Source organism: Grus americana, chromosome 9 (assembly GCF_028858705.1).
Source record: "Grus americana isolate bGruAme1 chromosome 9, bGruAme1.mat, whole genome shotgun sequence".
Classification (NCBI taxonomy): domain Eukaryota; kingdom Metazoa; phylum Chordata; class Aves; order Gruiformes; family Gruidae; genus Grus; species Grus americana.
Window position 1 is genome coordinate 4,476,477 of NC_072860.1, and position 27,868 is coordinate 4,504,344.

Below are 27,868 nucleotides of genomic sequence, written 5' to 3' on the forward strand. Positions count from 1 at the left end.
AATCAACATACTCTTTACCCTTGTATTATTCGTAGGCTTTTACAAGGCAATGCCAGCAAGATACTCTGTGTGTTTTCTTACCCTCATGTCCCCCCACCCCATAGCCACAAGCAGCATTCTGTAGAAAGGACATATTCCCTCTTGCTGTCATGTAACCTAATGTGACTACTATCAATCTCCGCTGCAGCACGAAGAGAGTATTTGGGCCTTGGAAACAACATATGAAGCCACATAAATTTGTTCCAGAAACCAGTCTGAAACAATTTAATTACTGGAACAAGCCCCTTCAGTCTCTAACTAACAGACTGCATTTTTCCAGTGAGAAGCTACAGGCAAATTTTGGCTTGCGAGAACAACTTGTAAATTGTATTCCCAGGCCCCCATGAACAGCTTATAGTGGATTCTAATGAGAAAGATGTTGAGAGCCTGCTTCAATTTTCTCTTGGTCCAGCATTTGATTTACATCTCCTTCAATCATTCCCAGTTATCTCCCTGCTGTAAGATGACCATGTCTGTGGCTGAATGCAGCTACTTCGAGATAATACTCGACAACATAGAGATGGCCCCAGAGGCGTCACAGCAGAATCTGGAACCCTCACTCCCCTTGGGTATACAATACTATTTTTCGTAGTTGCTGATCAGTGTTAGAGAAAGAATGGGGTCAAGAAGGCAAGAAAATGCAGACGTAGCACACCACTGCTGGAAGACAGTCAGTACATGAGACAACCCACCAAAAATTGTGCGTACCATTAACTACTGAGCAGTGCTTTGCTGCTGAAAACATTCCCTGATAATGTTTGGCATCTGGATTCTGTCTCCCACACACCAGGAACCGATGATGTCAATAAAAAGGTTAAAGGCTATCATACCTAAATTAGTCACAAGTCAAGTTTTTTATTTGTTTTTGGAACAGAATGGAGGCTCACTACAGATAAGTTCTCCAAGACAGGGTACTAAGCCACTAGAAACCCAAACTTTATCTAGTACTTCTTCCCTACATGTCTCGGGTAGTTTGAATTATCATTGGGACCATCCAAATAGCCTCTGAGTTTTATAATAGTCACAACTGAAATGTCTACACAACATGTCACTAAAAGTGGACAGGGGAGCCTATAAAGTCATCTTCATCCTTTACGAACACCTAAAATGCTTTTGAATGCATACCAAGTGAGCAGGAAATATCTTGAAACCATAGTTGTGCTCCTAACTGTGCAGAAAGGATTTAATTCAACTTTTTCCAGAGTAAAGAATATTGGAATGGAACCAAAGTTATTTACTGTGCAGTAATAAAACAAAAAGATCAATGAAGCCAATTATTTGAATTGCACCTCAAAGCATAGGTGGTGGCCCAGTGCTCGTTCTGACCTTGTCTACAAAACGTAAGGCTGGAAGGGAACCTCACAAAGCCTTCTTTCCAGTCCATCTGCTCCAAAGCTGAATCAACAGCCATAGTAGCCTTTGAGAAAGGTTTCCCCAAGCTCCTTGTCAAGATATTCACTGACTGAGACTTCATAGTCTCTCCAGATCACCTTTTTCCAGGGCTTCTCCTACCATCCAATTTGAGTCGTCTTTGCTACAGATTTCCCTGCCCCCTCTACCCCCCAACTGTCTGCACCCCATGAATAAGAAACAAATTACTTCGTTCGCAATAGCTGTTTTAGGTATTTCAAGATTCACATCTTCTCCCATTCTCCTCTACTGCACACTCCTAAAATCATCTGAACTTCTCCTGTAGATCACGTTCCCCAGATTACTCTCGTTACTTTCTTCTGGATCCTCTCCAACTCATCCCACAGCATTCTTATTGTGGTGCCCAAAAATATGCACTATGTATCCTTTAAACTACACATACACTTAACAAGTCAGCCTACACAGTTTCATACTTAAAGCTAAGTACATTTAAATTACAATGTTATGAGTTCAAGTCAGCTTTATTTTAAATTATAGAGAAGATTGATGTAGTGCATTTTAGACTAGACTAGTCAACAAGAATATATTCACCGTGAACTCACTCAAATTTAGTTAAATAAAGGGCACTATGCTTCTGGGCACCAGTAGGCATTGCTCTCTTCACAGAAGTTCAGCACTATTCCTCGGGAAAGGTGCCAGACAGTCACACACCTGCTCTATAAATCCAGCACAACATGTTCTAGCACAATCATGCTCTGTAATTTGGAAGTCCTCTTATTCACCATGCCTCTCTTGGTCTCCACTGAGCGCACAAAGAACAGTCACTGGCATCCCCTTTGGCCCGAACTTTCCACACACTCCTTCTGAGAGTTCTGCTGAACCTGGATGCCTCTCATTTTCTCTTATTTACTGCAGGCTCAGTCAGATCCTGGAAAGAGACTTGTTAGTTCTTGTGTGCAAGTGACACACTTGCCACTGAACATTTTGTTTAGCAAAGAACTGAGGAAAAAAACCACAGAGCCATGTCCTTGTCTTGCAAAGAATCACACAGCTTGATGACGTGCTCTCCCTAATGCAAAAGGGCAGATGGAGTATTCCCTTCCCATTTTTCTACCCAGTTAGCTTCACTACAAATGTGATTGCACCAATAAGCATCCACAGCAAGAGATCATTTGCCCAAACTAATTAACTGCTGCCACCAAATCACCATGTAATATTTTCACTAGAAAAGTGCAGCCTACGCTGCTGTGTGACATTTAGCTTTTAATGGCTCTCAGTCACCAGCAAAAAATTTGCAGATATTATTTGTGTCGGTTAAAGTTCCCCCTCTAGATAAAACACGGGCCCTGTCAAATGCCATGGTAGGAGCACTAGTGCACTGGGTTAAGAAGCTGCTACTTGACTCCTGCTGCAGCAGAGGCTGAGGTTAAGGGGAGCTGCCTAAGCAGTATGCAGGCCTTCGCCAGGCTGCACTCACACCAAGGGCTTGGGACAAACTGGCTCCCCCAGCTCCCAAAGGGGAGAGGACATGGGAAGCAGGGGGTTAGGACAATCTGATGCAGCACAGCAGATCAAGCAAGTCAGTGGGGCACAGCAGGGAGGGAGGAATGCTTAGGGCAGGAATTCATGCTGAGCAGAATACTCCCACTCAGCCTCATCTCCAGCCAAGGGGCACAGGGAGCAGCTCAGAGACAGCAGAACAACCTTCAGCCTATAGGTCTCACTGGATTTTGAAAGATTTTGACCAGCAAGGTTTGTTCCAAGTGATACTCACCCATGCAAACAATGACACAACAGTTGCACTGGATAATGCTGTCTTGCTCCAATTAGCTCATGGCTGCTCACTAGCTGACTGTCCTGAGGACAACAGTTTGCAGCTGGAGCATGACTTCTAGCCTTACTTCAAGCACCATTAAGAAATTGCTCTGGCCAAGTTGCAGTTTGCATTTTATTCTCTCAATAAATATGGCTGTTGATTTTGCTGTGATGCAGCACCATGTCTACGCTGTGGCGTGGAGACCAGAGAATCCAAGGACCTGAAGTCTCTCTGCAATACGAGCTACTTGGCTGATGCTGAAAGTCAGGACCAGCTAAGAGTTCCATTAGGCTTGCACCAAAATTTTACTGCTCTCCTCAATCCTAGGATGGGCAGTGCACCAGGGCAGCAAACACCCCAGCTTTTTGGGTTGTATCACATCTAAGTGTATCGTGGCCACCAGAACAGCAAGGCTGTGCCAGGGTCAGGAATGAAGCTATTAATTAAAGGGAGTGTCTCAGCTTACAGTCACAGCCCGTGCATCAGGAAGCACAAGGTGATTTTAAAGTTTTAATTCAAGACTGGAAGGATCAATACCCAAGTTAGCCCACAATGACCTAGCTCCAGGAGGAGCATGGATACATCAATTCACTGTTTCAGCCAGGTTGACTAGCCAGGCTGTTAATCACTGTCCCTGTCACAACCTGGCTACCAAGATCTAACCCACACAGACATATCTGCTCATGTGTAACTACCTTGGAAGTCTTTAACGGTGCTCTGTTTTGACAGGTAGAAGCAAACTTTCAAGCCTTCTATCCACAGATCTTTCCAGGAAAGAAATATCAAATTCCAATAAAATTCTGGTAAAACAGGGCTCACAACAAACCAAAATTGAATGTTACAGGCTAAACTGTGAATCCTTTGCTCACCTTAGTATCTAACTCCTCTCTGCAGTTGTGCCTTGTAAACCACTGACATGTTGCAAGTGGGTAACAGCTCAGCAGTCTAAGTGGATCCCAATTCATACTGGGCTGAGCACAGTCCAGAGCAAAAGCCAGCCTGCCTCCCAGCCCCAGTCCTGGAAACATGACCTCAGCTGCTCTCTTGTCTTTTGCTCTACATCTTGAACTTTACTCCTGTTTTCAGTATAGCCCTGTAATCAAGCACAGAAAGTGGGAGCTATGGGCTTGGAAGATGCGGTAGTTTACAGTTTTCTGATCTTGCTTAAGCAAGCAGTGTTTTGGAAGAACTGGGAGTTATGTGCCAGAAAAGGGTGCTCAAGCTGCAGACTAATTTTAAAAATAATCCTCTATTTGTTCATACGGTTTAGACCATAACTGCAGCCTTGCTCTCTTCCACATAGTCTTTAGTGAGGAGAAAGACAAGTGATCAGCAGCACAAGAACTCAGACACTTCCTGGAATTGTTGGGGTTTAATGGAAATGCATAAAATCCAGGCACTGCAGAGCTTTTTGCAATATAATCCCAAAGCTGCTTTACAGGCCAACTCAAGATAAAATTGCTATTGTGCCTGCCTGGTTACAATGAACATGCAATAACCTCTCAGATGCCAGTGCCAAAGAATATGCATTTACCTCAACGTATGTGTTTTATATACAGCAATACATTGCATTAAAACAAAGCTCCACAGAAGTTACATCTTAGTCACTGTCTATAATCTTGCCTTGGAAACCATTTTGCTGCCCATTTACTCCAAGAATACAATTACTTTTTGCTGCACAAGGTGTTCAGTATGAGCATGTTCCAGAACTGTAGCAGGAGGGTTTTTCAAAAAAAAAAAAAAAAAAAAAAAAAAAAACCAAAACAAACAAAAGCTTTGAATAGCTCCTTGTGTTACTAGCACACAGAGAGACTTCAGAGTAGATCACACCACCACTCTGCAAGGCAATTTAAGGACACATACCCTCTGCTAGGTGGGAGTACGAAAGGGGACAAACTGTGATACAAGGCTGACAGTAGAAAGCAGAGACAGACAAAGCAATTTGCTGGTAATAGTACTGAAACTGAAGCAAGATCTCCTCATTCTTACTTTTGTAGGTTTTACTGCACCACTAACTGTTCATTACCTGCAATCATGCTCAAACAGGACTAAATATTAATTTCTGCCAATTCCCCTGCTGCACTCCCCGGTAAAATAGCTTCTGGAGCTCTTACCACTGGGAGAGACCCCCATAGCATCACGGTTTTTGTAAACAGGCCTGAAAGCTCACTTGTTTTTGTGATCATCTTATACAACTGCTATCAGCCATGACAGTATCCTTTCAGATTATAATGTCCCAAGACACGCAGATAGGAAAGACTTGCCTAAGGCTACTCTTCCACCACTTGTAAAAATATTAATAAAAATACCTCAGCAAAGGCTTGATTTTATTGCTATAGATTAAATGAAAAGGCAACTTTGCAAGAAAGTCTGGCCAGAAGGATTACATTTTTATTGATCTGGTTATTGTCTGATCAGGTCAGCAGCAGGACTCACAGTCATGCTATACAGCCCAGCCATTTAGAGAAGATTTGCCCTTGCAAGGCATACTCACTCCATGGTCTGCTTGTCCTATATAGATGGGAATGAGGCTGTGGATTGGCAGGACTCTGCTGCTACTGCAATGCAACATTTGCAATGGACTAAAATTTGCTATTTTGGCTGCACTTTTTCAAGCTGCAGAAGGAAGCCCAAAGAGGGGAATGTCCGTATATGTGGTTTGCCTGAAGAAAAAAGTGCAGCAAACCCCTGAACTTAGGCTTTAAAAAAAGGAAGCAAAAGCTGGAGTTTGCATCTTTTGGTGGTCCTTCCATTGCTGTGCGTATCCCAGCTTTGCTTTCTCATTAGGCAGCAGGAGCCGCACAGAATGCCTGCCTACTCCAATATATGCACAGAAAATAGAAATGACACCAAAGTCAGCAAGCCGAGTCACATACCCAGCAGTAATTACTATGGAGAAAGAAAATAGCAGGGAAAAAGACAATACTCAGAATCAAATGGTGGGATGCCAGAACCACACACTTTAGTGCTTTGAAATACCCATGGAATTAGCTCTCTGTAATTCAGTCTGCACATCATCCCTTCAATCCATACTCCTACCAGGACACTCCTCTGATTCTGCCTGGGAATAAGAGTTCCTTGCCAACAGTCACGTTCGGGATGTGCATCACAAGCTTCCTACTGCACACATGCACGCTGTTTCGCTAGCAGCAGGCCAGGATGTTATTGTTCTCATGGACTCATGCTGGTAAGAAGTCCCCCCCCTCCACCCAAACCCACAAAAAACCTCTCCACGTTAGAATTTCATACTTCACAGTTTTCAAATCCCTCCATCCTAGACACATCGCAGATGCTGAGCAAGCGTCAGACTTGCACAAACTGCAGCATGGCACTCTGTGGCCTGGTGGTCCTGTGCTTAGCTATATCTTGCTTGTGCTGGAACTCAAAATGCTTTTAGTGCCCCGGGTTTATGCTGTCCCCATTCCCCACTATTCAGGCAATTTTGGCTGAACCAGGAAAACAAAACATAAAAGAGAAAAAAAAAATTTCTGAAGAAGCCTTTTCTGGGCTTATTGTAAATGCATCAAGAGACTGTGGAAACACTCAAGTTAGGAATAACAAAAAAGTGCAGACGTTTTACTTTAAAAGACTTCATTAGCCTCATCCAGAAGAAATAGTTCAAAACAGATTGAAAGTTGTACCCACAATTTATCTTAGAAAGCCTGGTCTTAAAGCTGCCTTACTCTAGATGTGCAAAGATTTGGGCTCACAATTCAAGTCTCCAAGACAATTTAACAACATTTTTTTCCTGTGGCAATCCTTGGTGTATATAAAACATAAACCTTAAATCTGTTTTGGATACATATCTTTATTGCACACATTTGGATGCACCACCCTGTCTTTGCTACTGAAAGGATGAACACCTCTCCTATAAGCCAAGGGTCCAGAAAACAGCCTTAAAAACAGAAACAGAAGAGAGCATTTGAGAGCGAGCAGTAGCAGATATCTCCAGGCTGAGGCCATTACTGAGATGAAGGTGATTCTTAGCCTGTGCTTTCTATTTTTCTGACATAGCTTCAGATTTTCAGTATCCCAGCTATAAAACGTTCCTCTTGGGAGTAACATGGGAGTGAGAACAAAGAAAGAGGTCTCCTTCAACAGCATACACACAGTAAGGAAACCCAAAGCAAAGGAGCTCAAACCCTATTACGTTATACAGTCTATAACATCTATGCCACAGTTAACATCATGTTATCTTGGCAGACATAAAAGACTAGCTTTACACTTCAGCTGAACATGAAATATGGCTGAAAACTCAAGTTGCTTAGTAAACTGCAAGTCACAGTTTATGTTTCAACCAGAGAGGAATCCGTCCACGGAATCTATGAGCCTGTAACCTGGCTGGTATAGGATATGAATGCAAACATATCAGCCAATGATTAGTCCAACCTCCCTTTCTTCCTAATAGGGATTTCTTGCTTAAATCACAATACACAAATGAATTCTATTCTTTTTAGGAAATCAAAGCAAAAATTATATCTAAGTGTTCAAGAAACCACCTAAACATGATGGCTGGCAGAACAGTAACTAAAATCTGGAACATTGAGTAAGAACTACTCTTTTCAAATTGACTCCCTGGACAAGGTTAGTCCCATGCTGATCTCAGCAGAAGTAACCAAAAGACATGCTAGGAAGGCTGGAATTCAATTCTCTCTCTGCATAGCTTAAGCTAATATATAGTCTCTTCCATCATCAAATCTGTTTAGCCTCTTTAGACATAAACAAATCTCAAGGAATGTAAAGAATTAGACAGGGCCATTAATACAGGGCCTAGAAGCTCCAAATCTTCAATTTCATGTTAGCTATAATTGTCAGAAAAGCATGTAAGATAGAGGCTGCCAGATGCTTTAACCCAAACATCTTATTTGTTCAAGGTATATCTGGAAGAAATTTGCCCTTCTGATGCAAATGCAATGGTAAGAGTCTCTTCAGTGCAAAAGGACCACTAAATCAATGGTCTTTTCAATTATTGCTTGACTTTGACATCTCCACATCCCTGGCAATCAAGCCTTTTTTGCTCAGAAACATCTGGCTTACGGATTACCTGAGGATTCTCTCTGCTACACAATCACAAAAGCTCCCTCTGCTACACGATCAGGAGAAATAAAATTCCCTGATGTGGGAATTTTATTTAAGGAGGACGTATTCTGTGAGGAGAACTCCCACGGGTCAGAGAAAACTGAGGTTCTTTTCAACTGTTGGCATAAAATTCACAAAGCACAAAGTATCCTTGTTTGAGGAAATAACCTTTAATGCCAAAGCCCAGTTCTCCTGGCACAGAGAAGGCCCCCTGTGACAAAGAAAGCAATAGGGGCTTCTTGGAAGACAAATGTCTACATAACTTGAGAGCAGGGAGGGAGAAGCTATTCAACTGGATGGACAACCCTGGCACAAGGACAAATGTGTACAAACCTGTTGTAAGGATATTTAGGACTGGGAAGACATTGTAGTTGCAGAAGGCTTGTAACAATCCAAGCAGTAAGGTCACAGAACAGCCTCCTAAACAGCAGTGATGAGGGCAGGACAAGCTAGTTGATTTAGAGACACTGCTGGAAAATAAGTTATAGAGGTATCCCAGAACAGAGTTGGCTGCAAGAAAAAAAGGACTACTCTTATTTGAGATTGTAAGACAGTGACTCAGCAAGTCCCTGATGGTCCTGTATTTTCTTTTAAAATACACTAAAGATGACAAATTAAGGATCAGTCACCACTGAAAAAAACCCACACAAACCCCAAACACCTCATAAACAAAGCACTCAGGTTGGACACCTGTGTCAAACGCTACTGCCTGTAAGGAGACTGGTTCTGCTCTGCTGCACGTTACAGACCATTCCATATACCTGTCAGGATGCTAACTCCTCATGCGTAGGAAGAAGTGCAGGGGAGTCCAAGAGTACTCTATCAAGCACTCCATTCTGAGCTGTACCCTAGGCTACCTTTCTGACATTCAAATCCCTGCCTTGGCACCCTCAAATAACTGGCACATAAAATCCCTTATCAATCAAGTATTATTGGACAGTGTACAGGAAAGGCTCATTAAACTGTAAGGGAATCTGGATACTTCAATATGCCAGGGTATGGCTCCAGCTTCTTTAAAACTAGTATTTTTAACTACTTTGCATACAATGCTAAATCAATAAAATGTTACGATCACATAAGTCTTGTGAGGAAATGTACCCTAGAATTTAATAAAGATGAAAGAAATAAGATCCTCTTGTCATTTTATTTCTCTAGTCTAAATGAATTGATCAAATTTCCTTTCTGCAGACCTCTTCACCCATCCAAGGAGAAGTTACAGGAAGGGCTATAACTCTTGCCTGTACAGCTCTATCCTTTAACATGCCTCAGGGTGCAATATTTCTGGCTGACTAGGGGAATATAAGACTAGAATCTTTTTCAGCTTTTCATGCAAGTCAGTGAGGCACTGCCTGCACTACAAAATTTTGTTCCAGATGGTTTTGCTGCAGCCATTTCCTGGTTTGATTCAAACCCAGGAGTTCTTTCTTGCTTCCTTCAAATAAACTGATGAGTTCCAACTTGTAAAGGATGAGGGCAGGAGGGGAAAGAGGTCCAATCTTGTATTTATCTCTCTCTGTCCTCTTCCCACTGCCTCGTCCATCATGCAAGGCTTTCCCAACTCTCCCTGAACACTACTGGTTAAGGACTCCTCTTTCAGGTAGGTAGTCTTGCACTGTAAGACTCCTGGCTGAAGATCAGAGCTTACCCTAGTGAGCAGAGCAGAAAGCAGAAAAAGACCTTCCCCAAACTGCAGAAGAGGCATGACTCGCTTGCTTGCTGCCTCTTCAGACTCGGGGGGGGAGGCACTAGCAAACAGAAGCGCACTTGGGCTGCTGCAGGACTCCCACTTCTGGGCTGAAGCAATGCCATGCAAGCATAGAAACAATGGAGTCTTAATTACTGCAGCTCAGCTGTGCGCCCAAACAAGGACTGGAGTTTGAGAAAATGGCTGAGAAGCTGCTAGATAACAGACTGAAGAACAGACCATCTGTAGTCTGTCAAAGAGCTAACCAACGTCCGTACCAAATACACCCAACACGCTACATGCAGGTTGAAAAATGTCCAAATACGGTATTCAGAAACATCCAACACAAACAGAACATAGTATCAGCTTAAGATTGGAGCTTTGCATATACATGAAGTAAACAATTCAGAAGCGTACAGCAGAAGATGATAGCTTATAGGAAGAAATATAAGGAAACACTAGATAACGAACTGACAATATACAAATAATAGAAAGTCAAAGCTTAGATTTGGGCCACTGAACTGAAGGGTTTTGCATCATTTGGCCAAGAGCACAGTGTTATCTTTCTATCCACCATGCTACCTTGAATAGGAAACCTGTGTTACACTGAGTTTGGAGGTACACAAGGCTAAATAAACCATGATCCCCAGGATTTTAGAGCAGCTGACTACAGCCAGTAGGCGATAGACACCCCTCTGCCATTTCAACAACAAACAGGGGGACAGAAGTAAGCAGGAGCGCCAGACACACAAAGAAGCGGTCACTACAGATTTAATGTCTGTAGTCTAATGTCATCTTTCCTCCCCCCACTAGTGTGAAAGCAGAAGGCAGAGAGATGACAGAATTGTGAAAAAACTTAATTTCTATTCAGAATTTCCCCTGTTGCAATTGAACCTACAAACTTACACAGACATTCTTAAGAAACATAGGTGAAGAGATCTTCTTTCTACCCCATCAATATGCATGATAAACAGCCCAGGTCTGGTACCAGAGGAAAAATCCCTCTGAGCATCTTTAGGTTAGTCCTGTGAAACAGCTTCTTGCTTCCCTTCCTGTCTCAGGAGAATCATTACCTATTTGCCAGGATCATCCTGTTATCGTCATGAATGGACCCAAAACGTGGAAAAATACCGGTGAGAAGATGCTTTGCAAAAACATCTCATTCATAGGAAATGTAAAGAGATCTTTGAGGCTAGAATCCTTTCTGTAGAACAAAGCATCCATGATAGCTTCATGATAAAGACTGGATTGGAAACACTAACCTGTTTTTCAATGGAGCTGAGATTTCCCTGTTTGAATAGGGTGAGCATCTACTGAATTCTCCATAGGAGTGAATAGAAGACAACAAAGTTTTCCCTGAAAAGATTTGAAATTTGCTTGGAAAAAATATTATTAGACATTACTTCTTTAGGTATGTTTTATAGCCCTGATTCAGTCCCCCTGTTTGCAGGGAAAATTTTGTCTCAAATTTGCAGTCAAGTTCACAGTTTTTTAGGCTAGCAATTTTGAGTTTATTGAATCTCCAACCCTATGCTGAATTTTCTTCAGTCATCTTGTTCTTTATGCATACATGCATGTGTGTACACTAGCTAACCTTGTGATCGCAGTATAATAAACTCAGTGAAGGTATGCATTTCTCTAAACACAACTATGCAGTCTTCTTGCACTAAGTATTTTAAGACTTTTTTTCTTTTTTTTTAAACAGGGGATTTTAATTCACACTATTTTTAACCCACACTACATTTAGTTTCAATGGCCCATTGTAAGCATTTTCATATCACAGTAAACCTTGTACCAGGAATGCACAAATCAGTGTTATGACCATAGCTTTTTATACTATGAAGAATTCCAGTGTTTGATTAGCTGTTTATAACAATCTCAGTTCTGTATTTCTGTCTGGCAAGGAAAGATACCAATACATCTCAGAAACTGAAAACTAAACAAAAAAATCCAACAGAAAACCCCAATGTTTCTCCAAGTTAAAAGAAAAATATTACAAGAAAATTCAAATAAGGCATTTGGGACAGAGAAGATGGAATGAAATTTAATCTTAATTTTTAACAAACCTCAATATCAACAGATATGCTTTTCATATACTGATGGTAAATATGATGCAAATGTAGTGGTGATAATAGGGTAAGCCACAAATCTATGAGCATCCTTTTATACTAACCAAATTCCAAATCCCTCTGACCTGCTTTAAACTGTAATTTGGACTAGGAGTTTACATGCATACAGAGCCCCTGATATTCTTCAGCTGTAATATCCTACCCACAAAACTTGCTAGACGAGCTTTAAATTTCCAAGAATATATTTAGGTCAAAACAAGAGAACATGAAAAGTTAAGGTTTTGGGGTGGTTTTTTGGTAGAAAAGATTACTATCTCAGAGATAACACATCAGCTCTTTAGGTAAAATGGTGAATGCAAAGGCAGATTTTGATCAATATCTGAATAGCATAGCTAGCAAAAAAAATGTAATGGTGTTGCAGTTTCTGTTCAACAGGGCTTTGGAATTCAACACTTGGAAGGTAGGAAAGTTAACTCATTGCTTACTAAGGCATTGCATTTGTCTTCTCACTTCTCCAAAACAGTCTTCCACTGGTGCTCAGAAGAAGGGTATAGCAGCCACATATCACACAACACACAAGCCTTATCACAAAAGCCTAACTCTCTTTCAGAAAAATTGATGTGTCTCTGATTCAAACAATCTCTTTCATACAGAGAACAGATTGAAAAAAACAAGTAGTATACAAATATCATGCTACAGCTTTCCAGCAAGAGGTCAGCAAGGAATATGGAAGGGACTTCCCAATTGAAGCCACAAGGAGTTGTACAAGACGATGCAAGTTGTAGCCCACTAGGCATCAGCCACCAATTAGTAGCTTACTTCACCAAGATGACACAAAACTGCACTTCTGGCACTACCTTCTCCTTCAGCATCCTTTTCTCATTTAAAAAAAACCAAACAAACAACCAAAACAAAACAACAAAAAACCCCAGTGAAATTATAGAACAAAACTCTGTCTCCATCACCATGTTACTTTAGCTGAGAGCAGACAAAAAAACAGGTGATACTATGAAGTAAACCATCACTTCTCCCCAGTGAATTCTCTGACCTCAGGTTGTGTCTGAAGAGAGTGAAACACTGTAAGACACCTGTAGCTGAAGCAAGTTTCACAAGAGAAAAACATCAGAGTTTAGCAGATTTATAGAACTAGGATAGTATTTATGATTACAGAGAGCTACTGCTAACTTCTTGTCCTTGCCTTCAGTTTCCACACTACAGCCAACACTGCCTTCAGGACAGAATTGAATCACATAGTTGACTGATTAAGAGCCCTCAAACCAAGTCAAAAAGGCACTGTCGGGCTGAACTCTTGCCTTGAAAAAGGATGAGATAAACAATTCTAAAATTAAAAGAAAAGAAGGGAGAGATTCACTATAACAGACAGGTAGTCAAATGAAATGTGACACGTCATCCCTAGAGGAAGGGAAACTGGCAGCCTGGCTGGCTTTTCCTCGTGACAACCCCAGGATATATGACTATCTTGCAGAGAATAGAAAGAGGTACTATACTTGTCTGTATCACTGCAGCCCAATTTAATTAGCAGTCTGCTAAAGAGCTAAATTTCATAATTAATAGTGATACAAGGGGGCCAACAGCACAACAGAAAAGAATTTGCAATGTTCTTCCAGAACTAGCTGACTAATCCACTTTGGGGATCATTTTAATGAATGTTTCCAATGAGCATTTCTGGCTTCCAAATAGTTTCCAAAAATATGGGAGGCAGCAAGGAAAATATTTGGTATTCATTTCTGCCTGCTGACCAACCTGCTCTTTCAGTTTGTTTGCCAACCTGCTATCAGATTAGGCATCTTATTTGCGCTAAATTATAGACAAATGACTGAATTGTTCCCTCTGGACATCTTGGATACCACCATCCAGGGGAAGAGGAAATAAGTTTGATTCACAAATGTCTCACAGTGATAAGCATTTATTTCCCCACTAGCTATTGCACTGATGTGCTCTGTTGGGTACTATCCTACTCTTGCTGAAACCAACAGATTTTGGATTGGATCCATAATTCAGGAAGTAAAGGTATGTCAGTATCGAAACAGTAAACCAAGGTCTGACTTGCTTATATAGCATAAAGATCCTTGATTAGTTGAGGAAGAAACATAATTCAGCTGCCCAGTGCCAGACCTTGCCTAGCTCCCTTTTCAGATGATAAATTCCAGGGTGAAGTATCTGTTACTTGTTAAAAGAACAAAGCTTGAATGTAGCTGTCTGGCATAGGACTTGTCTTCACATTATAATTTGCCTCTTGAGGCAAGACTTTACATTGGCTTGTAGAGTTTGACATCATCTCTTGGTTTTAATGCTGCCTTTTTTTTTTTTCCTTCTTATTTTAAGGCAACAGGTGCTCAAATTTGGCTGAAAGGCTGTTAACACATTTTCAGGTTTATGTCAGGAGACTTGTTAGTTCCCTAAAATAAAACAATCAGCACAGAGGTATTCTGAAACAGAAGAGGGTTATTTTTCCCATCTGCCCCATCAACTGTTGTATAGTCTTTCAAAGAGATTCTGGATTGTATACTGCTGGAGTGACATAAAGAAATGTCATCAAGCCAGCATAAGCAATAATGCAGAATGTCTTCTAACCGCCAGCTATTCATACACATGCATCACCCAGCAAAAGAGATCGACCTGAAATAGCATGTCACTCTCAAAGTGAAAAATTTCACCTATTACTAAAGAGTCTGTTGCTGTGATGCAGACAAAGCTGTGGGAAAGCAGCCACAAGAATACTTACTTCAAAAAGTTTAAATTAAATTTTAACTTCAAACACAGCCCAAAACTGAATTTTTCTACTAAGGCCAGCGCAGCAAACTACAGAATCACAGCCAATGTGTGGGAACAAGCTAGTGAAGTTGGTCTGTTCTCTAGTGGAAAGAATCAGTTTTGACTTCAGACCCTTCCCATCTTTTAGCCTGTAGAGACAGCAGAACATTTCTCATTGCCACCTTCAGACTTCTTAATGTGCTGCAGTGGGTCAGACACCACTTTGAAAAAAGTGGATTTGTTTGAAGTAGAGCAGAGGCATCAAGGCTAACAGTGTCACAGCAGCCATTTGCACAAGCATAACTTCTCTTTACTAACACTACTACAAAATGAAAAAGCTGTTCTTTTCCAGGGAAACAAAACAAAAAGGCAGCCTAGTTCAAAAGTCTCCTTCTGAGCAGTTCCCCTCAGACTTCCCTTTTCTGCAGTACTAATTAGCACGCTCAGCCTGAAGGTCTGTCCCAAAGGAAGCTCATACTCCACAAATTCCCTGTAGCATCTGACAGGCAAACAAGGGATGTGCAGTCAACTTCTGGAACCACATTATTAGTGATGTGTGCAGGAAAAACACTCGACATGCTGGCTTAGGCTGATTCTGCTGGGGATGGAGAGAAGGATATATATACACACACATGCTTTACCAAAGGCAGCACTAAACCTGCCTGTTCAGAATCCAGTCTGCAACTGGAGTTGCTCATGGCGTTCGTGACAACTGTGAGCGGAAGTGCTTATACCAGAAGGATGACCTTGCTGAAAGATGAATACCAGACCCAAGCTTGGGTTTGCAGAATAGGCCCTCTGGAAAACTGTATGTATTGCTTCAGTAGTCAATCTGGTACTCAAAGCTCACAAATATCTGGACAGATCTGAAAATTATTCCCCAGCAACTTATCTTCCAAGACAAACCAGAGTGATTTTAGCACCACTGTTTCTAAGAATTCTGTTTCAGCTGAAAGTCAGCACTGGTTTCAACAGCCTCCAACAGCCCCCTGAAATATCACTCTGTTTTATGAGAACCCTCTCACTATTTATTTACCACTGACAACCTGCTGCAAAGCTCTCTTTTTTGTAAGAGAATTTGTGAGGAAGGACATTGTCCTTGCTTTACCAGAAGCAATGATATTAACGGATATTTGGCCAAGACTTGGTGATGAAGTAGTATGTCTGTGAAACTGGTTTAAATTATTGCAATTCAAAAACACTTCAGTGATTAACAGTCCAATCAATTTGACTAGATCTGTGGTCAGAAGCACACATTACTTCTGACTAAAAACAGTAAGAGTGCTCATAGGTAAGGGATGGGAGCTATAAAACTCATGCATCATGTTAATAGGATTTTGATAAATTGAAGTCAACAATGCCACTCAGCAAAACATCTCAGTCATCAAGACAGAAATAAACCACCAGAAAAAAACCTATAGAAACACTCCATAATTGCCCCCCTTTTTTTTAGGCAAGATACAAGTTTATATTTAAGACAATAAAACCCTTCAGCCACCTTTACCACTGGATTTCCTAGTCTGTGTTGTCTTTTTGCTCAAAAGAAGGACACCAGCATCATGTAAAAGATGTCTGTGCATCTTTCTAGACTGTGCTCTGGGAACAGAGCTGTCATCTCCACATTTTATAACACTTGGCAGCAAACCCACATTCCTTGTGCATCACAGACTTCCCCTAAGGCCATCAAGTGTGTTGGATACAGACAACATAGGGTTAGGGCTTCCAATTATAAACCCAGATCTACTCACACTTTCCACAGATGAGACATGCAGATCCCATGATAGGCATGTATACTACACGCGTAGAGGATATATCAGTTCTGCATACCTACAATATCAGGGGACTCTGACTGTTTCAGTAAGATTTTTGACCCATTTTTCCCTGTGAAATCATGACCTACATTCTATGTGTAATTTCCAGAGTAATAAAAATACCTCAAAACCTCAATATAAACCTTTCTGAGATCAAAATCTGTACGTTACAGAGTCACCTCATCTGGTAAATCCAAAGGAAAATATGCTAAGCAGCAGTATAAATTTGTACCATGCTTGCTGACCAGCTTGGAGCAGAAGGCACAGAAGGTGCCTGGGTTTAAACATGCAGCGTTGAACTTGGGTTCAAACACACTTCTCTCAAGAAACTCTCTAGAAGAGCCACCAGTCATCCAGAACAGGATGAAAACATCCTGGCTGCAGATCAACATTGTAGATTGAAACTGTCAAAGAGAAGAGCCCAAGGCATACATTCTGAAAAAACAAAGTGATAAATGACTCAAGAGGTAAATTATAATCTCATGGAAAATACTATAGTAAAAGGCTGCTCCCCAGATTTAATGGCACCATTAAATAACATGCCTACTAAGCGAAGACTGATCAGACAATATATGTTTCTTCAGCGCATCTGAAATGTGCGAATGAATCGGTCTTGGCAAATGGGCTCAAACACAATCAACTAACCAGCTTTCTGCAGGAAAAAGGCCAGTTGTTCTGATGGCACAAAGCAACATAATTAAGCATTTACAGAATGCTCAGAAAATAAGACATGGCTGTAAATACCATATTGTCTCTCTTCCCTGTCTTTGCTTCATCAAAAATCAAAGTGGGGGTGGGGGAGGAGGGACTAGTAGTAGAGAAGGGGTCACAACATAACTCTATCATCATCTTCTCCCTCATTACTTAAAGAAATCAAGTATGATTCTTGAAGGCTTCAGGAATTAGTGCAGGAGTCAGAATTCAGCTTACAATGGCTGGTTGTTTTCCTTCTGAAACACACATTCTATGGCATTTACAGATATTCAGCCAGAATTTCTGATTCTATCCCAGAATTGCAGTAGAAGTGCCATAAATCTGAGAATATCTTCATTATACTGTATCACCAACACTGCTTCCACTATCTGTGTATTACCTGGGCTATGGGAACAGATTTTGGTAGTTTCAGATCATACACAGGTATACCTTATCATCCAGCTCTAGTGATTCTGAGATTAGTTTGAAATACAACCTCTTACTCTCAAGTTCCCCAGATAACTTCTTCCCAGCACTAATCCAGAAATAGCAAGTGGTTTCTAGGTGGTCAGAGAATGAAAGGGGCAAAGAACTGTGGGAATTTCAGATAGAGCTTGTCTCTGGCTATTAGACAGTGAAAGAAGTTGAGAAGCCAAAAAGAGGTCAGCTAAAAAAAGAGGTATTCCTTACTCCATTATGCAAACTGAATTTATTCATGTAGAAAATCTCTGAAAAAAACCCTTTCCTAGCAGGACTGCTGTTGCTTATTGCTACAGCCAATTCCTCTGGATCTGAACTCTGACCACAGGGAATTTCATTCTGCTTCACAATAAAACCATGAATAGTCTGTCCCACTGAATAGTCTGTTCTTCAGCAAACACTCATGCTACACAATACTTTTTCTTTCTCTCCTTTCTTAAAAGAACAGGCATGCCTACCTCTTTAATCAGATTCCTTTCTTTCTCTTTCAGAAATCAAAACCTAAATACCTACAAATGAAAGAGGGTGGATCTGGATGAAAAGGAAGATGGCAAGACAGAAAACAGAGCCAACAAGCTGCTGCCTAGTTGTGGACACAGGGAAGTCATACAGAACACTAAGAAGTAAAAGGAATTAGTTCATGCTCCTGCTGTGATCGCTTCATTTCAAGGTTAGCAAGGGCATGTCCCCAAATAGCACCTTCGGCTCCGATGGGAAGTAAGCACTTGAGAAACATTAGTAGTCTGCCAAACCCTTTAAAGTGTTTATCTTCTGTTTGGAGAGCAGGTGGAGCAAAGGCAGAGGCTGCCTGAGCTGTCTACGGGAGCTCCCAGTTCTTTAGCCCTGTTCAGAAAGGAACCTCTTGGGATGAATTGACAAACCTACTCCAGAGCCTGACAACAAGAAACCCCCATTTATGTTTATAACTGCAAGGACACTTGTTCACAAGGACAGGGCTGAGACAGTGAACACGCTCTGCATAACATGGCTAAATAAAGTTTTCTTATCTACCTGAAGAGCTGACCCAAACCGAGCTGTTCCATAACCATACTAGACCTAACTCTGTGACCCTACAGTAGTCACAGAGAACAAAAAACCTGTTCTTGTTCTTCCTGTAAGAGCTGCATCCTTGCAGCTCAATTATTTAAAGCCTTGAGTTGCATTTTTAAATTAAGAGTGGAAGTATGATCTTAAAGTAGGAATCATTCTTATTGAAAGGTCTGGTAAGCACATTTGATCAGACCTATCTATTTTAATTAAAAAATAATATTCTCCCTTCCTGTTAATTTTACAGACCTAATGCAACCATGAGAAGGTGATATGTTGCTGATTAATACTTACTACACACCAAGAAATCCATTAATGTCTTCAACTGATGATCACATTCCAAATCTTTGTTGCTACCTCAAACATGGGAGGTATCTTTTTTCATCATGTTTTGAAATCTTACTGTAAAACCACAATTACAAGCGCTGAATTGCCCCAAACTTAATTCAGGTCAGGTTTCTGTTAATTTTGGTCAATTGTAACATTATAATGCCCTGATATCTCAGAAGTTTTACAGTTAAGCTCTGTGATTGTAAAATGCAATCAACCAAGATAGTATATTAACCTAAAATCAAGTGTAGTGCTTTCTTCTTCCAGTTAGCTGTCATTGTCAGGAATAACCTATGTGGTCACTGACCCAAGACAGCAAGACTTTGTCCTCTATCCTGGAACATGGCACTAAGAGGTGTTTGAGGCACAGAGATAGACACTCTTTAGTAAAATACAAACAGGAGAATCTTGTCTTTTTATTGAAAGACATTTGAGTTTGGAACCAACCTTCAGCTTACTGTGGGTGATATGTTCTGCACAAGTGGAATCTAACTGCACATTTCACTGCTCCCAGTGAAGTTGACCAGAGCCAAGAACAGATGGGAGCAGGACAGAACTTGGAACAATTTTTGTGCAATCCAAGCAAATCTACCAAATAACCAAGAACAAAAATGCAGAAAAAGTTTACACAGCTTGTCCAATTTCTAAATTTAAAGCAACTCCCTCTGCAATGTACAAACTGGGTCCTGAACTTCTCATGTTCTTGTGCCTTTACTCTTCACAGGTCACAGTACAACAACATGTAACAAAAAATTTAGTGCTTTCATAGTGAACAGTTTCTTCAAAGGAATGGGGAAAGCCAAAGTGGTATTTGTCATCTTGGGTTACATGGGGTTTGTACGCAGTAATAAAATTTCCTCAAAGTAAGAGCCTTTGAAATTTTTGAACAATGTATTTGTTCTGTAGTATGTTCTCAAAAGTATTCATTTAGTTCAGGCTTTGGGATGATTGATTTTTACTTCATTATAGTTATTTCTTCCCAAATATACTTTGCATAAAGATTCCCAGGCTCCTCATTTTTCAGAGCCAAGTAGTAAATTAGCTTCCCAGGTGCCAAAGTGATTAACTATGTTTTCTGCAACTGTTGCAGCCAAAGTTACGGAGATCTGTCTGCCATAACATCTGGACATAAAGAGCTGGATAGTTTCCTTCTATAACTGAAAACAGGAGTGATAAGATATCCCACTGGGTTTCCTCCTGCCATAATAAATTATCCCTGTCTCTAGATCAACCCTCTGGATTTTTCTTTCATTGTTAGTACAACCAAATTCCATAGCACTAAAGAAAATAGCATGGCTGAACGCAGAACATAAATTAGTCTCAGAAAAGGAACGAACTGAGCAAGTACATCTTCGTTTCAAAAGTAAACATTAATAAAACAGAAAAAAAGCTGTCACACTGCCTTAGGAGGCTAATGCTTTCAGCTTCTTTCATCTCTGCTATGGGTTCAGGAATTATAGCCCTTTTCTGTATTCCATTTTAGGTGTCAAGCTAAGATTTTAGAGATGCTCTAAATTCAGTTCCTCAGTTAAGAGTCATTATCATTAAACATTCCTAGTCCTCTGCAAGCAAAAATGCACAGAATTATTCAAGAGTTCAGGTGGCATCTGTAAAAAAAGAGGCATCAAAGATTGTTGGTTTTGGTTAGACAAACATCCCATTTGCAACAAAAGTTCTAGTGTCCTTTTAAGAATGACAGACTGTCCTTTAAAGGGACTATCTATCTGTCCCTCTCTCATCCCAGGGCTACGCCTAGGCAGCCCATCAGATCAAACAAGAAAAGAGTGTGAACACAAAACTGGCGTCTCCCAGAAAAGATGTCCATGTATGGATGATGTGGTGAGTATACTCAGAAGTCCAGGTAGCACAGAACTTCTGGAAGCCTATGCACAGAAAACAGTGTCTTCAATCTCTTTCAGCACTAATGACCAAGACCACATTAGCACGTACAGTAACCAATACTGCTAAACCACAGATGAGAACACCGAGGTAAACAGGGGTTAGGGCACAGATTAATCCAAATTAATTCCACTCAAGTTCCCATGCTCTGAGTTTCTAAGCTATCTACCTCAAGGCCTTCATGAATGGCCAGCTGCCAGGAAATACCAGAGGATTTTCCATGGCAAGTGGTGGTCTTTGTGATCTAGCTAAAATGCACGAGACATCCATCCACTGGCTCATTGCTCCAGGGGCTGAACTATGTCCTTCCTCTGGCACGTGTTGCAATATGAAAAGCTAACAAGTAGCTAATTCCTTGATTTGTAAGGGCTAATTAGAAACCTTGAGGAAATTACACTGAAAACAACATTAAAAGTCTTCACTTTTCAGACACAGAAAAGCCCCAAAACAAAACCCAGTATTTTTCACTACCTCACAGTCTCTGCTGCTGCTGGAGAGAGAATGCACAAAATTTAGAAGTCCAGTGCAGGAATACAAGACATATAGGAAGAACTGAATTCCTGGGGCATCAATCCATCTCCTGCTATCGCTAATAAACCTCCAATAATTCCCACCCATAAATGGATGCTTCATTTCAGAAATAAGTTGCAGTCTTTGTCTGACATCAAAAAATAGCATCAATATAAATAAAGCATAGTCCTCCTCATGAACTTACAGCTTTGTATGCTAGCTTTTGTATTTATTGCCTCATCAAGTGTGAAAATTTATCTGAAATGGATACCAACCACTCCTTGAATTCCTTTCTGCCTGAGCAATGCCAGAGGTTAAATGCCTCTGCCTGTGAGTCTGTAGGAGGGGATACAACCAGCTATGCCAGCCTGACAGTGAGCATATCCACTCTTAACCTGAGGCACAAGATATTCACCAGAAAGGTCCACTGATGGAGAGATACGCCAATCTTAGTTGCAAAACCCATGCTGTATTACACTAATCTCATGCTTGTCTTGTTTTGTCCTTACTTTATGCAGTCTTCCAAGCAACAACTGTCACAAAGCAGAGGCAAGATTATTTTAAGTCATAAATTAGCATTAACTGCAAATAAGCTGACTGACCATCAAGTCTATGTATTACAAAATTCTTCACTGAATGCAGACCAAAACTATGCTACAGGCATAGTCTAATTAATGTGACAGACTACTTTTCTCAGTAGCGCTAAGTGCTCTACCTGCAACTTTTCTGCATGTTTGCCTCTTTTTTTTTTTTTTTTTTTTACATTCCCATTCCTATACCCCTAACCAATTGATTCATGCATACTTGCATTATAATAACAGTGTGAAATTGCCCACTGTAAACCATCGGTATTTCCTGTTGATGCCACAGAAAGTCTTCACTTCTGTGCACTCAAATGTGGCAAATTCATTTTTCTGATACCTCATGCTAATAATCTGTTCACAGAGCAAGTCACCAATTTCAAATGCATTTCCTTGAAGGCCAACAATAGGAGATCCATACATCAAACAACTAAATGGATTTTACTTCATGTGGTTATAAGTCTATATAAAGGCAAAGCCATTGAAGTGGAATGTCAAAGACTAGCAAGAATAGTTTTATGCAAACTATTATTGCATAGAGAAGAAAGTGAGTACAGGTAAGAGAGACACTCACAACTTATGTACCACAATTTCTACTTATCTACATCTGTATTCAGCTGCTGAAGGAGGAAAACTAATTTAATCAGTCATAAGAAGAGCTAATCACAATCACCTTCCAGAGCGTAAGGATCTCAGAATGCAAATGAGATACCTGATGTGAAAATCACTATTTTAGATAGTTTTAAGAGTTGAACAGAGCAAGATTTAGTGAGTCAGAGCTAACTTCTAAAGCAAATTAGCTTTTAATTTTCCATGTCACTTTGTATTATGCAACTGTTTTGGAAACTTTCCTTAAGATAGCATCTTCTCACCTGCGCACTATTCTTTCTTGCAGGACATGATTCTTGTTCATTGCAATACAAGCAGAATAAGACCCACCAGAAAGCCTAAATTTTAATTCCAGGCACATTTCTAAGATTTACTTTTGGAAAAGTGAAAGCTACTTGAATGAGCAATAGTTACAGGTTACTCTGAAAGTTGTAAAACACAAGGACACTTTGAGCATACAACACCTCTATACTGACAAAGGTCTGATGCTCTCTAGACCACAAACCTCATTTCTACCCTCTTGATAGTTTATCTAGACCTGAAACTGGGAAGTGACAACAAAACGAGACATTAAACACTTGGCTGTTTTAACCATAACTAGCTGCCTATGTGAATCTGATTACAAAGCTTTATAGTGCTCCTTCTCTGAAGGCCTCCCAACCCTTAAATTCTGGCTTCTAAAAGTGTTTCTGAACAACTCAAGACGTCTGGCACAACTGCAGCCATCATACACATGTCTGTGTGAAATTGGTGGGAGTTGCAATGTGTAACTGAGCAGGTTTTGGCCGGGCAAAGTAGCTTGTGTGTCAAATGCCTCATGCTGCTAAATAATAGAGTTGGACTTTCTGTATAAACCAAGTTGGCATCCTACAACAGGGACGATGACATTTTTGCATTTGGCATCTTCTGCACTATATCAAATTTTCCACGGCAGCATCAGGAGAGATTTCTATCTATTTCCGCTTTAAAAAGCCAGATAAGGACTGCAGTCTTATACCTTTGTTATCTTTATAAAAAGGTTAGCTTGCAAACTGCCTTCATTTTCTACCAAACCCAACGTACAGCTCAACAGAACATATATCCAAGTTCCCAGTGATTTCTTCATTTCTTCACCTTTTCCGCTATGCTACCAAAACAGTGAGCATACTTACAATTGTTGCCTGACATTTGCCTCAGAGGTGGGGTGGTTCCAATCAAAATAAAGAAAACAAAAGCATTCTATATTGCCATTGTGAGATACAAAAAGTTGTTCACCAGAGAGATGAACTGAAAGCAGCCAGTTGCCCCTCCTTCCCTAGCTGAGGTTCCTTGATCTGGAAAAGTTGCTTTGTAAGGTTCAGAATAGCTGCAAAAGACCCTTTGCTCCAAGAATATAAAATATAAAATGTTAAAATGTATAAAAATGACTTTTTAAAGGAAAATATTTCTTCTTAAGGTCTATCCTCAATTTCTAACATGAAAAACTGCCCGAGAACTTGTTCTGGTTATACTTTATATTTTGTTCATTCCATTACTCAACCATAACCACATCCTGCAGACACAAGCCATCCAAGGCTCTCATCATCTGTGCCCAGGGCAGCAATATAGATGTGCTGTCACTAATCAAAAGAACTATCTTCCTAGAAAGGAGGAAAAGAAATTAAGATACACTTTATTTATTAAATGGTACCTAATAATAAATAGGTAAAGGCATCTAATAATAAGTATTGACCATCTTTCATTTCACTTGCCATGACAATTAAGGGCCAGGTTTACAGAATATTTTTCAGTATTTAGATTTATTAGATGATAAACATTAAGTTCCAAGTTTCTGCTGTTGATGCTGCTTTTTTGAAGAACAGGAATAGCATGGGTTCTGTAACCCTAATCTGCCAGTATTTACCAGGTGACCAGTTTGTGCTAGGGCCACAGAACCCTGAAGGAAGCAGAAGCTTTCTCAGGCAGAACAGCTGGCACAGATAAGCAGCTAAAAAAAAAGATGATGTTCTTAATCTTGCAAATTTCTGCACAGCTGAAAATCCTTCCAATCTGGTTGCCTTCATACACACAGGCACACACTAAAAGCACCAGGAAACAGACTACTGCATCAAAATCTTAAGCAAAACAATAAATTATTTGTTGTGGGGTTTTTTTAAAGTCAAATATGCAATGCAAAATTTGAAAACTGAAGTTTTGGGAAGCTCTAATTACAAACACCTTTTACCACCCTAACATAGATCGCTTATATGACAGAAACTGGAAAGTTGATTAATGAATAAACATTCCTGAAATCTGAAAAATTAAATCCATTAAAGCACTTAAAAGTGGTTTGGAGCACAGCAGAGGTGGATTCCATATAAGTCCTGCCTTTCCTTCTTAGACAGGGATCTGGAATGCATGGAACGGTTGTCATGCAGGGACAGGAACTACCTTTACTTGCATTCTGTCCAGTCTGCAGGGGCCATCATGATAAGTGAAGATTTTTGACATGGAAAGGCCATCCTTACCTGCAGTCTGACTCTGATGATTTTTGGATCATGATGGATACATAACCAGACCGCATAAGAAACTGCATGGCTTTTACTAAGCATGTACCAGCCTCTAGCTGCATGTTTAACAGAGAAAGAAAAAACCCAAACAAATATCTGATTAAAAACATTGAAATATGCTCCCATGATGTTCAAGATGCACAGGAAGGGGGAGGAACTCCTCCCACAGTTCCAGGCACTAGAGGAAAGAACCCTGCAGAGCTCAGTTTTGAGTCGCAGGATGCAGCTTCCCTCACTGCTTCTGAAGTTTCTTGTCTTCTGACTCTTCTTGGCACAAAGCTGAGAAGCTCCCTGTAGAAACAGGCTGTGAAAATACTCTGACATGAGGCAAATAGATCCAACATTCATTCTTCTATTCCTTCCTCTTCTCACAGCTGATGATCTGTCTTGGGGGAAGTACAGGGTGGCCTGGCAGCAGCAGAAAGCAAACTAGGATGAAATCTGCCAAAATTACTAACTTCTACCCTCTACATTCACCTTTGTTAACCCTTCAATATTACCTTTTGCCATGTGTTCAGGAGGAAATATCTGGCTATAGGTGTCTGACATTTCCAGATACAATGTTCAAATGGAGAGCACAAAAGGATGTGTTTTTCCCTATCATTTTCAGAATAGTAGTCTCATTTTCTCTTTGTAGGAACACACAAGATCTCAGATGAACTAGAAATACAGGGTAAAAAGGACTGAGCAGAGATGTTCCTGCTCTGCAATGGTGCTAATCAGTAGCATATTAGCTATGTAGGAGGCAGCTATTGTAACTGGGGATCCTATCTTGTGTGATGTTCAGTAATGCTCTGTGTTAAAGTCCAAATGTTGGGTATTGTTCTACATAATTCTTTCAATACTGGCTCAAAACAACAAATCCAACAGCTGTATGCCTTCCAACTGAAGCTAAGAAGCTGAAGAACAAATATTATGAACATCTGAATGCTGAGAACAGGCCTCTTCCTTTCTCACCCATCATCCTTCTTATCCTTCTGTACAGAACAAAGCTGCTCTGCTATGGATGTGTCAATACACCATTTCCATGACAACAGCCTAGGATGTGCCAAATATAGACATTTAACTCCAGCAAACAGAGAAGAAAGACACATGACTAGAGGGCGTTCCGCTGCACAGCATTTAAACCCAGTTCCTTCCTTATGGCTGTGGGCAAACACTCAGAGAAGGATTAATGGTGGCCCTCTGAGACATTAGCGCTCTCAGTTGTTGATCACCACATTTCTGCCACTCATGCTCTCTCCTCCTGCAGAGGGGAGGGAACCAGCTGGAGAACTTCACCCTAAGTTCTCCAGTACAAGCAGCTGAGCATTAACTGCTGATGAAGGAAAGTTTGAATTTAGTTTCCCACCCTTACTTTCAAAGAGCTGAGGCTTATACACTCATTTCACCAGCTCTGTTTTGAAGGTAGTCTGTTCTTTGCTTCTGCCAGTCTTCTACTTCTTAAGTCACATCAGAAGGAATTGCCTGTGTTTTCCTCCTTCTCATAGCCAAGTGAGGTTCATGCAGCAGTAAGGCCTCCTGCACAGTACCACAAACAGTATCACCCATTGAAGAAACCCCATTACAGTGCAGGACCTGACCTGAGGCCCTTATCACCAGCTGCTGCCTTAGCATAATACACCACATGTTATAGGACAAAACATAAGTGCCTTGCTCTTCTTGCTGTACTGCAGGCCCTTAAGTAGTAAATATCACTCTGGCACAACTAGAGCTACACAATGTGTGAATTGCTTGGGCTTTTAACATCAATGTATTGAAAATAGTGAATGGGTACGTACAGCTACTGTTAAACTCTGAAAATCATAGAATGGTTTGGGTTGGAAGGAACCTTAAAGATCATTTAGTTCCAACCCCCCTGCCATGGGCAGGGACACCCTCCACTAGAACAGGTTGCCCAAAGTTTTGTCCAACCTGGCCTTGAACACTTCCAGGGATGGGGCATCCACAACCTCTCTGGGCAACCTGTTGAACATCAACCACTGCATCACCACCCTCATGATGAAGAATTTCCTCCTAATATCTGATCTAAATCTGCCCTCCTTCAGCTTAAGGCCAATACCCCTTGTCCTATCACTCCCTGCCCTTGTGAACAGTCCCTCTCCAGCTTTCTTGTAGGCCCCTTTAGGTACTGGAAGGCTGCTCTAAGGTCTCCCTGGAGCCTTCTCTTCTCCAGGCTGAACAACCCCAACTCTCTCAGCCTGTTCTCACAGGAGAGGTGCTCCAGCCCTCTGATCATCTTCATGGCCTCCTCTGGACTTGCTCCAACAGGTCCATGTCTGTCTTGTACTGCAGACCCCAGAGCTGGACACAGTACTCCAGAGCAGAGTAGAGGGGGAGAATCACCTCCCTCAACCTGCTGGTCACGCTTCTTTTGATGCAGCCCATTATACAGGTGGCTTTCTGGGCTACATGTGCACATTGCTGGGTCATGCTGAGCTTCTTGTCCACCAACACCCCCAAGTCCTTCTCCCTGGGGCTGCTCTCAATCCATTCTCTGCATAGCCTGTATTTGCCTGGGATATTCCTGACCCATGTGCAGGACCT

At 40.9% G+C, this 27,868-nt stretch overlaps 1 protein-coding gene across 3 annotated transcripts in view; it reads right to left on the reverse strand.

Annotated features, from left to right (window-relative positions):
* Window positions 1–27,868, reverse strand: part of ARHGEF4 (Rho guanine nucleotide exchange factor 4) — a 221,545-nt gene that overhangs the window by 60,538 nt on the left and 133,139 nt on the right. The gene's annotated exons all lie outside the window — the stretch shown is intronic.